Genomic DNA, 16778 nt, shown 5'->3' with positions numbered 1-16778 from the left:
CAGGAAAGAATATAATCCTTTTCATTTAATTTGTAATTTCACCTTCATCTGTCTCAGTTTTTAGTTTTATAAAAAAAAAATAAATAAAAAGGGGAAAGGATGGGTGGGAAGATGTTGAGTCACTGCTCCTATGCTCTGTGGTGCTCGTGAGAATTTGAGCGACCAGTGTCAGCCTTTGCACACTCCCCCCCTCCCCCCCATTTCATAGAAAAAATTTAAATGACACGTTTGGCTACCACCAACTACTCGCAATCAGTAGGTAATCATTGGCCCCAAGAACTGTAAGCTGTTCCATTTCGATTGTTTTATGCTCCGAGCTTGTGTCACTCCTTAACTGTACTAAATCATTATAGTCTAATAGGTGTGAGTTCATTTGTATGCTAATGATAATAATATATTCAGAGCTCTAAAAAAATTTTTTTTTTTTTTTGGCCTTGTTAATTTTACCTGAATGAACTGATAATTGATAACAATTTGCAGATTGCACCAAAATCTTAATTATATTAAAATGTTCCCTATCAAAGGAGTTTACAGCAAATATTGTATAATTGACTTTGAATTCATAGCACCCGTGGTAGGGGGAGAGAGGGAGGGGGGGAGCCAAAGTGAGTGCCCTTGGCTAGTGCATTCTTGCACCCTTTGAACTTGTTCGTTTCCCTTTTTTTCCCTTACATTCATGGCATGTGAAGCAATCCAGAAAACTTGAAGAAGGGGTTGCTATTCATATTGTATTGTAATTAACTCTGAATTTGGAGCACTTCTGAAGTGATTGGTAGTCGGGGGAAAGGGGGGGGGGAGGCTCTTGAGCCAAAGTAAGCACCCTACAACTTGTGAGCCACCCATGTTTTTCTTTTTTAGGTTCAAAGCAATCCATATAAGTTTGCAGAAGGAGCTTGCAGTTAATTATTCTTGCATTATAATTAATTTTGAATTAATCGCACTGTGCAAGTGGAAGGAAAATTGGAGAAAGGGCCAGATCTGAAGCCTAAGTGAGCGCAAGATATGGCACGCTTCTCCATGACATTCAATCGTCTTCTCAACTTCATACTTTGTGCAGAATAAGGATCTGAATAAGTTTCAGTGCAAAGGGTTGTGAAAGCCCATGGTGCCCCTACCAATCCTTACGCCCTTATGAAGGAAGAACCTTTCAACAGAAGACATTTTGACAAAACCTTATTCTTTTCAAAGTCAAAGAGTCAGAGTCATTTTTCCTCCAATTCCTCAGCCTTGGTTGCCACCTGCTTTCTCGACACTAGCTGGCTTATTAGTAATGGCAGATTAAATGAATTAAATTACCTGTCTTATTGGTAAACTTGCTGCTAGTAAGTGTATTTTATTTAATGATAGTTGCTTTGAAATAAAAACTTTTTGCAATTGCTAATTAACAGTGAAATAAGAATCAAACAAATCAAAGTGATATGGCATCAAAAAAAATTGAGAAAACTACAAGAAAGGCCCGCTGATAATAGTACAGTGCAATTAGACCCAAACCTCAACATCCAAAATAAAAGTTTTCCACCAGCTCCAAATTGTTGTATACTGTCTACATATTGTTTGGTAAAAAGTTACACCATTTTCAGCGTCGGGTTATTGGGGGAGGGGGGGGGGGGAGGAGTTGGTAAATTAGTAGTTTTTATCAGTTTTTCGGAAATATTTAGAAAACTATGGCGTTTAGCGCAAAAAGTGCAATATACAAAATAATCTACACAAATTACGGACAAAATGGTTCTAAGCATTATTTTATTGATTGAACAATTCCAGAGTTACGGCGGGAGTAAAAGTAGAAAATTTTGGCATTTTAAAGATTTTTTGAAAAAATAAAATTTAAACTACTACGTAAACAGAAAAAAAAACAATTTTATTAAATAGTAATATCGTACAATCGTATTGTGAACTAAAAGAACCTAAGAGGCACCACATGAGGTTAGAAACGCAGAAATACTGGGAACGAGAACCAGTTAACCACAAGCGCGACGCTGGTCTGTCAGTCATATCCAGGGTAACTTAAAGGTTTGACCCCTAAGTTTAGGAGGAAAATTTTGGAATGAAGTTCTTTGAGGTATACATAATACTTTCTGGGTAAATTTTGAGGTTTAAAATTAGGTTTTTTATCAGGCAAAAATGTGTTTTTTTTTTTAAATTTCTTTTAAAGAAATTGAAAAGAAAAAGACGTGATGTAAGCCAGTCTTACTTGCAGGCTATTGCAAAGCAGCCCATACATTCATTGTTCAAGTTGGCTGCTCTACCCCCCACTTAAGCAGCTTCCAGGCAGCATTCATATAGAACCTATCGCCAGGTCCAGCAGTGGCTGAATGCGAAAAAGTATCGCTGCAGTGGGGGTGGAAGAAGATTTGCGAATACCTGAGACCAATTACAACAATCTGTTCTGTCGCTCCCCAGGAACAACTTTCACTCATAAAGTGCATTTGCAAAGACGAATGTGTCCATAACTGCAAGTGCAGAAATAGTGGTCTAAACAGCTCAAGCATGTGCAGTAATTGCTCAGACCTAGGATGCAATAACAGGGACACTAATATCATAGCCGAAGATCTAGAAGAGGACAGTGTTATGTTTGGAAAGGACTGAATACTGATAAATACTTTGCATCAATATGTCAGATTTAACGACCTACATTTTTATTAATTATTACTATTGAACTTAGGTTACTAACTTCAAAAAGTTTAATAAAATATGGTTGCAATATGCAGGCAAATATATATTTCTGAAGAAAAACTTCAAAAGCTGCACTTATAAAAATGTTATCATTAAAAACGATATAATTATAAATCATTGTTATGCAGGTGATATTTTTATATTTTAAAATTATGTATGTTGGAAATATATTCATTTTTAATGCGGCATTGTCCAGAGAAGTTCGAGTTTCTCCGTGCCGCAAATTTATATAGTCTTGTGTGGCCCGTGAAAACCTCTTTTCCCTTATAAGTAGAGCCCCTTGAGTAGGTGGTGAGGTTCTAGTTCTTTCAAGGGTATATCACAAACGTACCACCGGCCCCTAAAATCGCAATTGGCTTTTCCGAAACACAATTCATACAAAAAATTAGTTTCCTTGGTGATAAAGAATATTTTTTCCGAAAAATCCAAATATTTTCTACTTTTACACCCTCTGTATCTCTGGAACCATTAACTTAAAAAAATAATGCTTAGGACCATTTTGTTCGTAATTTAATGTAGATTATTTTGTATATAGCACTTTTCGCGCTAAATGCCATAGTTTTCTAAATATTTCCGACAAACTGATAAAAACTACTAATTTACCGACTTCTTCGCCCTCTCCCCCCAAAACCCGACGCTGAAAACGGTGTAACTTTTTACCAAACAATATGTGGACTGTATAGAACAATTTGGAGTTGGAGGGAAACTTTTACTTTGGATGTTGAGGTTAGGTCATTTTTTGGGCTATTTGCACCGTACTATAATGAAGATTATGAGCAAGATTTGAAGAAAACTATTTTTTTTTACACGTTTGTCAATTATGCATGTATGACATCCAGAGACTGCAATTTCATCCTTGTTATGGACTCATCAGTCTGGAATGGTCAATCACCAAGCTGAAGGCAGATGTCATCTCATTGAAGCTATGAGTGCCAACAAACCGGTAACTAAATTTAATTGAGCAAATCACAAGGGTTCACAGCAGTGGTGTGCTTCAACTAAACAATCAAAGGCAATGAATGGGTATAAAGCAGAAAGTTACCGTCCTTAAGACTGGGCTAGGGCAGAACTACATGCAATATACAGACATCCCAGTCATGATATCCAGAGACTGCAGTTTCATCCTTGTTATGGGCTCATCAGTCTGAAATATTCAAGAACTGAGGTTGAGAGGCAGATACGAGACTCATTCGGCTTGAATGAGATGATTTCCGTATGTTGCCTGTAGTTCTACCTTAGCCCTGGCTAAAAGGTGGTAAACTGCTTTATACCCATGCTTTGCTTTCAATTGATGAGTTGAACTGTACCATTGCTGGGACTCTCGCTGGTGTGTTAATTTTATTTTAGCTACCAGTCTGTTGGCACTCTAAGCATCAATGAGATGTCATCTGCCTCCAGCTTTGTTATTGACTGTTCCAGACTGATGAGTCCATAACAATGACAAAACTGTAGTCTCTGGATGTCATAACCAGGCTGTCGGCATATTGCATGTCTACCTTAGCCCTGGATAACTTACCGCTGAATATGATTGTTCCATACATGTTTTTCTACAACAATGTAATTGTCTTTAAAAGTTGTGCTGTAATTAAAGTCACTGAAATAAAGTACTTTTTGAATACATATCTGTGCATTAAAAACTTTTAAAAAACTAATAAAAAAGTATGCCAAAAATCAAATTATCTTAGGCTCCTGATTTTGCTTCATTATTTTTTTAAAACGAAAACGTGGACACTTTAACCACTTTAATTTGGTTTTAAAAAAGTGGTTCATTATCTACATAGTTTAAAATTAATATGAAGGCTTGATGTTTAAAATTTTTCACGGATCATTCTTTTTGGAAGACCCTGCATTATGATTAAGTAATTTTGTTTATTTAAGGGTGTATTCAGTGGGCTTGTCATTGCTCCTCTCCAGCTTTTGGAAATGTCGATTTTGAATTTTTTCTCTATAAAATGCAATAGTATGTACCATCCCTCCTGGAGGAACCTTTCCTTTCTAAATTCTCACTGCAGGTTTAGTTCAGGATCATATCTAATGAGTGGGTTTTTAGTGTTTTAAACCCTATCAGAAATTTTTCTAATACTATTCCAAAACTTGCTTTATTACATTTTTCTATTTTTTTGCAGAAAAATTAAACTACAATAAACTCTCGATCATCCGCGAGTCATTTAACAAACAGGAACGTAAAGTCAGACAAAACAACGTAAGTAGAAGCACAAATTTGTAAATTACAATGCGTACAATTTGTAAATTACACCTTTTTCAATGCAAAAAATAATGACCTTACATCCGACAAAAGCTTTTGTCGGATGTATTTTCATCCATAAGCTCATTATTTTTTGCATTGAAAAAGGCGTTCCCTGTAATGCCGAAACACGTGTCTGCTGCAATTTACAAATTTGTGCTTCTACTTACGTTGTTTTGTCTGACTTTACTATTCAGCACAAAGGTATTTATTTATCAAACAGGAACGTGTTTTTGCAGTAGGAAGCAGAAACAATGACCGTTTTTTGTCTAAAAATTGTAAATAAACTCGTTTATTTTTGTTTCATTTATTTATTGTACTGTCCGACTATCACGAGAAAAGCCACTGCAGAAATGTCTGTGCCTGTCTACTGCCCTAGTAACGAGGCGCGTCTCATTTTCCCAAGAGAAGCTTAATGTAGGAAAAACCCATATGACTGCATAAAGGCGAGAAGACGAGAGGCAAAATGGCCCCAGAAAGCCTTCCTGCTAACCCTTACAGAAAATGAACTAAGTCTGATTCTATATCAGTAGACGGGCTCAGACTTGACGGTGGGAGCTTTTCTCGTGAAAGACAGACAATACTTTCTACATAGTACATACACTTGTTCTTTATTTATGCAAGTTCCGTTGTGCAAAAATACTAAACTTTTTTACTTTACTGTATAAATTTTCAGTTTGAAGAAAGTATTGACGCATCAATGCAACTATATTTTTGTGGGAGGACAATTTTTACCTTATTGTCCCTCATTTTAGCCTTCTTGGGGTTTATCCGCGATTTTTATTATCAGCGGCACTTGTGACAACCGACCCGCTGATAATCAGAAGTTTACTGTATTATTTTTGAAGAATTGTACCACCTCAGTGCTTTAACTGCAGTATTTATTTTTATTGTAGTTATTGCGAACATCATTTGTTTCAAAACAATACAAAGTTCCCTACAGATGTTAAATACCTATCACATACAAAATTTTTGATTTTGAAAGTACCAGACTTCTGTAAAACATTTTAAAGGTGTCAAAAAATATTAATTTAATAGGTGCATATATTTGAATGTGCATGCATGAGTACACTCATCTATTCTTTTGATTTTGCTAGGGTATAGTACCAATTGCGTTTTTTTTTTAAATTTAATAAATGTCATTTTTTACATTTGCTCATGAGGAGGAGCACTTAAAGCGCAACTTTCTCAATTAAATTAACTATCATTAGAATATATGAATGATATAGAATTTTATTCATTATTTAGATTTCACTAGATATACGTTTGGTAAAACTTTTCCCAAAACAAAAGTCTCGTTACAACACACTTTTGCAAAAGAAATGACTTCTTGACTTGAAATTCTTGATGCTGTATTACCCTGTGTTACTTCCATGGCAGTTTCAACTTAACAAAAGACCATTAACTTTCCCTTTTCAATGAACTTCCAAAGGAGAAGTATACTGCCGTGGGCAAGTTATGGGTAGCATCTGAAGATTTTTAATGTTTTTGTATTTTTGTCACCTATTGTAGGTTAGCTTTAATTTACAAGCTTGCTTATTTGTTTCATGCTGAGAAAAAGTGCAAAAAAACGGCTTATTCCAACATTTCCCTATTGTTAGTATTGAATACAAAACAAGTTGCTTCAAATATCTCGAAAACTACTTTCTGCAGATACTGCCAATTACCTGCTCACTGCAGTATAAATGTTTGAAGGTGCACTGAATTTTACTAGTGCTAAACTCATCAGTAAAAACTTGAAATTGAAACAACCATCAATCGATTAATTTTTAGAAATACCTTGTTTTTTTATGTTTATTTTTGAAAGGGGACACATCTAATATTCTCGGTACCATTTGGATGTGTCCAAGTCTTTATGCACGATATTTAGTATTATGTAGCAAAATTCTGAAAAGAGGCCTAAATTTTATGCATAAGGATAACATTAGAAACACTATCACCTCACTACAATCCTTGATTACAAAAGCTTTAGTTTGTAGAAAACCCAATCCAATTTTATTTATTAAATTTATATAGGTCTTGCATATTTATATTTTGATGGCATTGAAACTTCATTGACTCAACAGGCCTTTGTGAGCCCAAGAATCTTTTTTGTACAAAAACATTCTTATTTTTCTATGTCTTATACAAAAAGTGTACATTTTAAGTTGAAAATTTTGACAACTCATTATGCCCTTTTTCAAAATTAATAAATTTGATTCAATTATAATTAGGTTGCCAATGATATAAAATTTTGAAATAAGAAACAGATTTCAATTTAAATGGCATGAGTTTTTACTATTTAAATTCTGGGATCTTTGGGAGTCACTGTAGACCCCTTGTCAGGTAGGGCTTGCCAGCCCTCCATAAATATATCACTTAGATTCCAAGCTAGGCCCACTATAGTTGGGGCAAACCTAACCTGGGAATATTGTGAAGGCTACGCAAATCCTAATCACAGCATTACAGAGCTGCTGGTTAGGTTTACACCAGGCAGACTCTTGTTGACCCCGTCGAAATTTTGCATCTTTAGAGAGATTGAATCTTTGTTTTCTGGAATTAAAGTAAAATTTTCAGTTGATTATTTTAGCATAAGTTTATTAATTTGTTAACTGGGTTGCCCACCTAGGGGGGGGGGGTATTTTCTCTTTTTTTTGGGGGAGGGATTTCTATTTGGGGGTATTTATGGTTTTTAGGGGGTGGGCCCTTGTATTTAAGATGCTAATTTGCATCTTTAGAGGAAATTTACTTTTATTTCTGGAATTAAAGTAAAATTTTAAGTTGATTATTTAAGTTTATTATTTTATTTTTTGAGTCAAACTGGCCCTGTTTTAATATTTTCTTTTTTAACTTGTATGTTAGAAAAATTTTACACGTGTATTATCTGTAATAAAAATGATTTCAAGGCAAAGTTTTATTTTTTGTTATTTCTAAATTGGAAACAAGAAAATGTATTACTTTATGATGAAGTTTAAAAAAATTTCTACACGTCATGCAAATCTAATAACGAATATGACTCATTATACGACCTTTAAGATTTCAACTATGAATAATTAAAAGTTTAAACCATGTGTACATTACATACAGTTTTTGCCGAAAGTTTATCTCTTTCGAAAAAATCTGTCAAAATAAAACAATATTCTAATGTTTCATTTTATATATAGCACAATTCCTAAATTAAAATATAGAGGTTCTAAAAAGTACATTTGAATGTACTTAACATGTTTTTAAAGAAATGATATGTGGAACAAGTTTGATTTATTGTTTTGAAACGGCGTTGTAGAAAAATAAGCGAACATGCAATGCAATCGAAATATCGGATATCCGGCCCGGATATCCGAATCCGGCAGGTAAGCGGGCATCGGATATCCGGTATCCAGCAAAATCACAATCCGGTGCATCCCTACTGAAAACTAATCTTCTGGTAACTCTGAAGTAATTTGAAGTGAATATTTACCAAATACTTGAATTACTTATAATCTGTGAAAAGGTAATTGTTTCTTATTCACAGTAATTGTTACAATTGGCTAAAATCAAATTGGTTTGCTCAAGACATGAATAAGTACAGAAATTCTTAATTTCTTAGTATTCCTGAACTGCGAATACTTCGTATAAGCAGGCTTGTCATTTCGAATTTTTCCAAGGTTTGAGGGGTGGGAGAGGGTGTTTACTCAATGCAAATTTTATTGCAGGAACTACAACCCCTTATATGTAACATTAATTTCTCAAAGCTAGGGGTGAGGCAATTGACCCTCCTAAATGACAGGCCTGCTTATAGGAAGATGCAAATTAGCATCTTAAATACAGGGGTGCCCCCCTAAGAGCAAGGGCCCACCCCTAAAAACCATAAATACCTCCCCCCATAGAAAGCCCCCAAAAGAGAGAAAAATACCCCTAAAACATCCCCCCTAGGTGGGCACCCCAGTTAACAAATTAATAAACTTATGCTAAAATAATCAACTGAAAATTTTACTTTAATTAATACTACTTTAATTAATATTACTTTATTAAATTATTAATACACTGTAACTATATTATTGTTTTCATTGACCATTAATTTTGTACATTGTAACAGAGTTTTATGTTGAATAATACAGCTTTTTTCATGCAAGAAACGGTAATATATAGTTAAGAAATGGTTCAAAATAGTGTGATAGGTGTTTACAAATGCCTAAAATTTTTTAGTGTGTTTCTAAAAATCCGAATTCATACATTTTTCTACTACGCTAAATTTCAACTTACGCGAGAGGAGTAGTGGAATGCATTTCTCCCGCAAGTCGGAACTTGACTGTATTTTAATTTTCAACACGGCCGCTCCTCAAACTTCAAGCGCTTTGATATGAACCATTTCAAGGTCGACCAGATTCGCGAAGGAGAGGGGGGGGGGGGGGGTAACGACGCGGGGGAATGCCAGAAGCTAGGTTTCAAGAGGAATGGTCGTTTTTGAAGCAGCAATTAGAAGAGAAAGCATCATCGAAAAGTTTATGAAACAGTGAAAGCTTTAACTGGAATTTTTGCAAAAGTAAATTCAAAATTAAACCTTCATTTCGTACCGGATAACCCCACATCAGCCCCGGATATCTCTCAGATTTTTACCGGATATCCTGCAAAAAACTGTCGGATATCCGGATCCGGAGTGGCTTGCCGGATCGGATACCTCATAGTTCCGGATAGTTAAAAAATCAGCCGGATACCGGATAGTTACCGGATATCCGGTGCATCCCTAGTTTTCAGTGGCTGATTTATGGGTTTAAGAGGCCCATTGAAATATATTTTTGGGGACCCCTTTGTCTGTAATTATCATCATAATTGGCTGGATAGCCCATTGCGAGCCTTGGCCTTTTTCAGGAGATCCCGCCAGGCTGTCCTCCTCTTTGTCGTTCACCTGCAGTTTTTGATTTTAATGAAATCAAAATCAGAGTCCACACAGTCGACCTATCTTGTTTTTGGTCTACCCATTGGTCGCTGTCCAAATGGGACCGCACTAAAGACCGTCAACGCAGCTCTGTCATTTTCCATTCTTGAGAAATGACCAGCCCATCTCATTGTTTAGTTTGGTAAATTTTCAAAATATTGATATTTCTAAAAAGTTTATTAAGTCTTTGTCTATCATAGAACTAAGTAAAAAAAATTTAAAAAAAAGGCTGCAATTTTGAATCATCTTTATAGCCTTATGGTCCTGGGAGCCCCTTACAATTGCAACATGGTAGATCTGCCATTCCATCTTTAGAATTTTTTTTTTTTACTTGTCTTGATGCTGTCCTAGATATTTTAGTCTAAACTCGGATTTTTTTAATGCAAAACCAAAACACATCATAGCTTCAGAACAACAGTAACATACCTAATCACAGATATAACACTAAGATATCTTACTGTTGCTTTGAGGAGACAATATAGGGTTTTTTTTAAAGAAACACAACCGAGATTTCATTAGTATTTAAAATAAATTGATATGATACTCCGTTATCATTCTTTATTTTCAACTTTAACTTTTTAATCACCAGTAGGATTGCAGGAAAGGTAGGAAAAATTCTTAATATTTTTTGACTGTTCCACAACCCAACTAGTTTTTAACTCATAAGTAAAATGCATTTTAATATTTTTCGGAAAATATAAAAGGAATATCGTCTGCAATTTGAATTATGCGTAACTTCAACACACAGAAGAATCAAACTGAAGTATATTTACGAATTAAGGATACAGTTCGATAAAAAATTCATATATTTTTTTAGTCAACAATATAACAACTTTTCAGTAACGCTAACAAAATTCGTGGTTGTTTCACAAAATAAGATTGTATGTGACAAAACATAAGTTTCAAGGTTTTTAAATATAATACGAGTTAAAATATGAAAGCCATAACGTATGAAGATGAAGCCAAGCTTTCACGACTGCACAAGTAGCATTTGTAAATAAAATTTATAAGTCTCAATACAAAATTCAACTAGCGTAATATCCATACACGACTTGCAACATTTAAAAACTTGATACATACTGTGTTCAAATAATTGTTTAATTAGACCAAGAATATCGTTCAGAGTTTTAAAAATACAGAACTTTATGACAATATTGCGACTATTACAATGAACTGTTTTCAAACACTGGTTGCAAGCAGAGGTGCTTGAGCAGAGCAAAAGCAGCATTGCGCTCCGCAAAAAGCAGCACTGCGAAATTCTCGCCAACCATTTTGGCAGCTTCCGAATTTCGCCAATGCACTGTAATTGAGAGGGTTTCAAAATTCGCTTGCCGGAGCCCAAAGTTCCCGCCGCCCAAAGTTCCTGGCGCCCAAAATGCTCGGTGCCCAAAGTTCTCGGCACCCAAAACGCTCGGTGCCCAAAGTTCCCAGCGTCCAAAGTGCTCAGCGCCCAATGTTCCCGGCGCCCAATCTTCCCATTTCGACCTCCGCGGAGGTGGAGCAAGAAAATCCAAGAAAGTACAACAGGGTGGCGACAGGAACTGTGAAAAAAAGTTCCCTGACTTTTCCCTGATTAAGTTCACCAAATTTCCCTGATTTACGCTACCAATGATAATGGTTTTCTTTCGTTGCTCTACTTGAAATCCATTGTATGTTTGTGAAAAATGCAGTATTTTAAGCGTTTTAAGTTGTGTAAAGTTGTTGAACTAAAGATATATTTTAAAAAGATCCTACTTTTTTAATAAAATTGTTTAAAAAAAAATTGGGGGAGGGAAAAAAACTTAAAAAACAGTATATTAAATTTTTATATAATGGAAAGATTATAGAAAATTAAAAAAAAAAAAACTTTACTTCCAGAAACCACTTCCAGACCGCATAAGAATTTTAAGAAACTATTCAAATCACTCTTAAAAAGAAATGTGTATTTATGACAAAACTAAAAAGTAATTGAAATTATTTTGAACTAAGTTTTCAAACAGTATAGTAATTGTTGCAAGAATAACAAGTAATAGTGAAAGAATAGAAGTAATGTAGTTATTCTTATATAACTAATTGACATATTTATGCAAAACAGATGAAACCATTTGACATTCATTCATTGGGAGCTTTTCTTTAATCAAGAACATAGGTTTTAATGAATGAATACAGCATTTTAACAATAAAAAAATAAAGATATTTACTTAAGTACACAAGTTAACACTATTTCAAATGATTTCAGTATGTAACGAAAAAAATCTTAGATTGCTTTTGTAACAAACATCTTTGAAATGCAAGAAAAAAAAGCAATTAGTTAATATCAAAATATATAAAAGAAGAACACAACTTGGTTACAAAATTAAAGAATTACTTAAGTCTGATGAAAAGAAAACCTTTATAATCTGTGGTGACAACAAATAGTATAACGGCAAAAAACAAAGTTTTTTTTACTGAAATTTCAGTTTTAGCAATTAAATTAAAAACCCGAAGAAATAATAACTTTTAAGCTTTTATAGTATTAATTCAAAAATCAAAGATTTCTCCTTGAAATCGTGATTACAGTACTTAATTACTTCGAGACAATGGAATAAAGGCAAAGGAGCTAAGGCATTAATGAAGACTTCCTCTTTGCCTGTATGGTTGTTTATTTTTACGTAGCATTTTAAAGCGTAAAAGGAAATTTCAAGCTAGGTAAAATAAACAACCTAACAGACAAAGAAACAATCTTAGGAAGTTCATCCTGTGGTTAATAAGTAATATTCAATATTTTGACATTGAGAAAAAAAGATGTACAGATATGCAGTGGCAGTGTAAAATAGCACCTCATTAATTTTATCTTTTTTTTTTGAACAGATAATTGGCGGAAAATGCGCAGGGAATTAGAGTACTTAATTTTGTAAAGCGAAAAAAAAAAATTTTTTTCTTCATAAAATCAATTTTCCCTGATTTTTTGTTATTTTTTCAAAATTCCCTGATATTTCCCTGATTTTTCCTTGATTAATAAAGTTCCCTGACTTTTCCCTGATTTCCCTGATCTGTCGCCACCCTGTACAAAGTAAAGCTTTAGACTAGATAAAATTAGATAAAAATGGAACAACATTTAAAAGCACAAAAAAGGATAAAATGTTTTTAAAAACGCAGACATGTTTCGGAGGCAATAGCCTCCTTCCTCAATGCGAAATGAACAAATGGATGAATCAAGGTCAAGGGAGAGTTTAAATGTGTAACCGGAAAACATTGACCAATCAGCTATCAGCGAGTGATGAGGTAAAATATGACGTATTCTAACATGTAAGATTGAATAAGATTAGAGAAAAATGCGGCACAGCAAAAGACTCATTGCAAAGATTATTTAAGTTTTTATGAATGTAAAAGGATTCCAAAAAATCTAATTCACCTACTGTTGTAGGTCTGCAAATGATCTTGGTTTCCGAAAAGAGAAAATTGTGCCCTGTGTCCCAACAATGTTTAGCAATTGAAGATTTGTTCAGTTCCTGTTTTTTAACGTAGTTTTCATGTTCTTTCAAACGAAATTTAAGTGAACACCTTGTCTGTCCCACGTAACCGATATTACATTGACAAGGAATGTGATATATGCCTCACTGATCAAATGGTTGGATTGGGTCCTTCAGTTTGGAAAAAGAAAGTTTATTTATGGGTCTGTAAATTACGCGAAAGTCAACAGCAAATGGTTTTCGGTAAACGGTAGTAGAAAACTTATTATTGTTCTTCGAATCTTGTGTCTGTCTTCCCCCACACTCTTGTTCATGCCACCCGAAGAAGCAAAAAATGTCTGCTTTTTATACTTTTGTCAACCGAGCCATCTCCATATATGTTCTTATCAGACCCTTCTGAATAATGAACTCAATTTTTTGAAAGCCGTGGCTCTGGACAGGGGTTATCCTTTTCAGGTCATCGACAGGGCTTTTTGCAAACTTTCAACCCGGAATAAAACCTCCAACATACATAGTTTTTCTTATGAAAATTTTGTGGTTTTACCGTTTTATCCACACATTTCTTCTCGTAATTCTAGAATTCTCAGTAAATTTGACTTTCGCGTAATTTACAGACCCATAAATAAACTTTCATTTTCCAAACTGAAGGACCCAATCCAACCACTTGATCAGTGGGGCATATATCACATTCCTTGTCAATGTAATACCGGTTACGTAGGAGAGACAAGGCGTTCACTTAAATTTCGTTTGAAAGAACATGAAAACCACGTTAAAAAACAGGAACTGAACAAATCTTCAATTGCTAAACATTGTTGGGACACAGGTCACAATTTTCTCGTTTCGGAAGCCAAGACCATTTGCTGACCTACAACAGTGAACAAAAGAAAGAGAAATGATGTTTTAAAGAAGGAAGTCACAACATTGACTTCCACTGGAAAACGTTTATGAAAGGAAGTGCAGCTTCTGGCTTTGGGGGGAGTGATTATCGGAAAGGTAGTAAGTGCAATATTTGGGCTAAAATTTTTAGGAACAAGAAAATTCTCCTACTGCCGAATGAATTTCTAATTTTACCGAATGATAAAATTCCATCAAGTACACATATGAATGTAGCGAATGACGAAATGGGAATATTGGCGCCCAGGTGTTGGGCGCTGTTCAACATTTTCGGTGCCCAAAAAACTGCGTCCAACTTCCTAGACCGAATAAATGAGGCAGGGATTTAAGTGGCAAAATTAAAAATTTAGAGATAACCATTACACAAATGGTAAATGAACCCCCCTCTATCTTGGGGCAAGCCGAATAGCCCTGGTAGAGGTAGGTGATACTTTCAAGCATCATGCATAGGCTTGGCAGATTTCTGAAATGTTCAACCGGGACACAGGAATTCCCGCCCCCCCCCCCTTCCGTCGCGAGCATTCAAAAGGGAACCAGGGGGTGACAGTGGACTCAAGTAAAATTTTCTGAAACTATGAGGAAGCTCTAACTCCGCTCCCCATAAAAACTTTTGAAATATGGCTAACAAAACTATTAAAAATAAACATTTTAAAAGTTTTTTTTTAAAATAACTTTTCAGCTTTGAAATGTGTTGTCAACCCAAAATTTTTGGAAACTTCGAATCCCATACTTTTCTGAAGGGAACACATCCCTGGCTGGTTTTTAGCGTGTTTTAGAGGGTAGTTCATTCTCAACGCTATGAATAAATACTAATTATGAGTCTAAACCAGGGCTAATAATAATGAATGACACAAAAAGATAAATTTAAACATTTATTTCCCACATGTCAATATTTTTTAGTTACTTTGTTAGTTACGTAAGAAGAAACACTTTGAATGAGGAATAAAAACTTTAACATATTTACATGTAATTTTTTTTTATTATTGGCTAGGACTTTTTAGAAACTCATTTTTGGTTTTAATGTCGTAAAAATACTCGCAAGCTGATTCGATATTAATTTTTCAAGTCTACGTTTCAAATGAAAAATTAATTATCCAAAATAGTCCTTCACAGTTAATTATTTTCAGCCTTTTTTGGTTATCTAATCAAATTTATCTTTTTTTCCGGGACTTGAAGTAAACCGGTTGGGACACCGGGATTTTGTCTGAAATTGGGGACTGTCCCGGTCAAACCAGAACGTCTGGCAAGCCTAACCATGCAGCATGTGTGTGATTTAGAAAAAAAAAAAATCAATGAGAGCCTATCGAGCCCGCAACTTTAAATGAGTTTTACTCTCAAAACTTGAAAATGTTCATAAAAATCCCTTTGCTTCTCACTGCCTCAAATGTGCGATTTTTTGTTACTAATGTTGGACGTTCGTTTTCGCAAATGAGGTTTTTTGTAAAGGTTTTGTTTTTGCGATTAGTCACTTCTAAGCTCTAAATGAAGAAAATTCACTAGAATGCTTCAGCATGCATTTCTTTAGATTTAAGTTTCAATACAATGGAGAAAATATCAGATTTGGGAATCTTCTTTTTCGTTCTGAAAAATATTTGAGAAATTTTGTCCCGCTTGTAAGCAGAGTTGTTGCCGTGTGCCAGCGATGCTGGCAATTTGAGGTGCGCTGCTTCACTTTTCCAACTGTACTGTAATTTGATGTGAAGTCCAACTTCTACAGTACACACATGCCATAAGGACCCGTTTTATAGGGTAAGCAACCATTCACAGCATAACAACACATTCACAGAAAGAAGAAAGAAAAGACAAGAAAAAGTATGTCCATGCCCGAGCCGGGAGTCAAACCCGATTCTTCCTGTCACAGTCCGACTTCACTGACCACTAGACAAGGCAGGCGGCTGTAAGCAGAGTCAAATAAAAATATAAAGTATCTGCGCACGCAACTCAAAATTATCTGCAAGCTAATTATTATCACGTTAAAATAAAATTTAAAAAACGGCAGGGGGGGGGGTGTCCGGATTCCAAAAAGAAAAGAAAAAGCATTTTTAATCATAAGAAATAAATACTTGTAGACCCTTGTAAGGCTTCAATTTCTACAAATTTCCGTGTATATATATATATATAGTCCCCTGTACCGTTCTTTCCCCTAACATCACCAAAGACCGTCTAAAATTGCGGTTTTAAAAGCGAATGCGATGCCCCTCCCCTTAAAAAATATTTTCTAGTTGTGTCACTGTTGTGGGTTGTATGTAGATGTTCATATATTGTTACAAGATTATTTTTTTAATTCAAAAAATGTCTTCCCATTGTTACACACAAATTACTTGTTTTAAATTACTGCTCATGTAGTTTTAAAGAAAATGTGACAAGTTATCAATAATTTGAAGAAAATAAAAACAGTTCGATATTTTTCCCTTTGTCTGCATGAAAATTCTGAATCTGGCCAAAGGGCACTGGCAAATTCATATGCAGAAGGGTACACCAGCATGTAAATTGCTAAGATTTTTTTTTTTGCTAGTTTTTTAAAATTTAGTTTATCTATTTTTATTTTATTTATTTTGAAGCGAATACTGAGATGCATTTTTATCTTTGTTATAGTTAAATAATTTATAATTTTAACTTCACTTCTCTGATTATAATATTT

Source organism: Uloborus diversus, chromosome 4, assembly GCF_026930045.1.
Source record: "Uloborus diversus isolate 005 chromosome 4, Udiv.v.3.1, whole genome shotgun sequence".
Taxonomy (NCBI): Eukaryota; Metazoa; Arthropoda; class Arachnida; order Araneae; family Uloboridae; genus Uloborus; species Uloborus diversus.
This window is presented reverse-complemented; position numbering follows the sequence as displayed.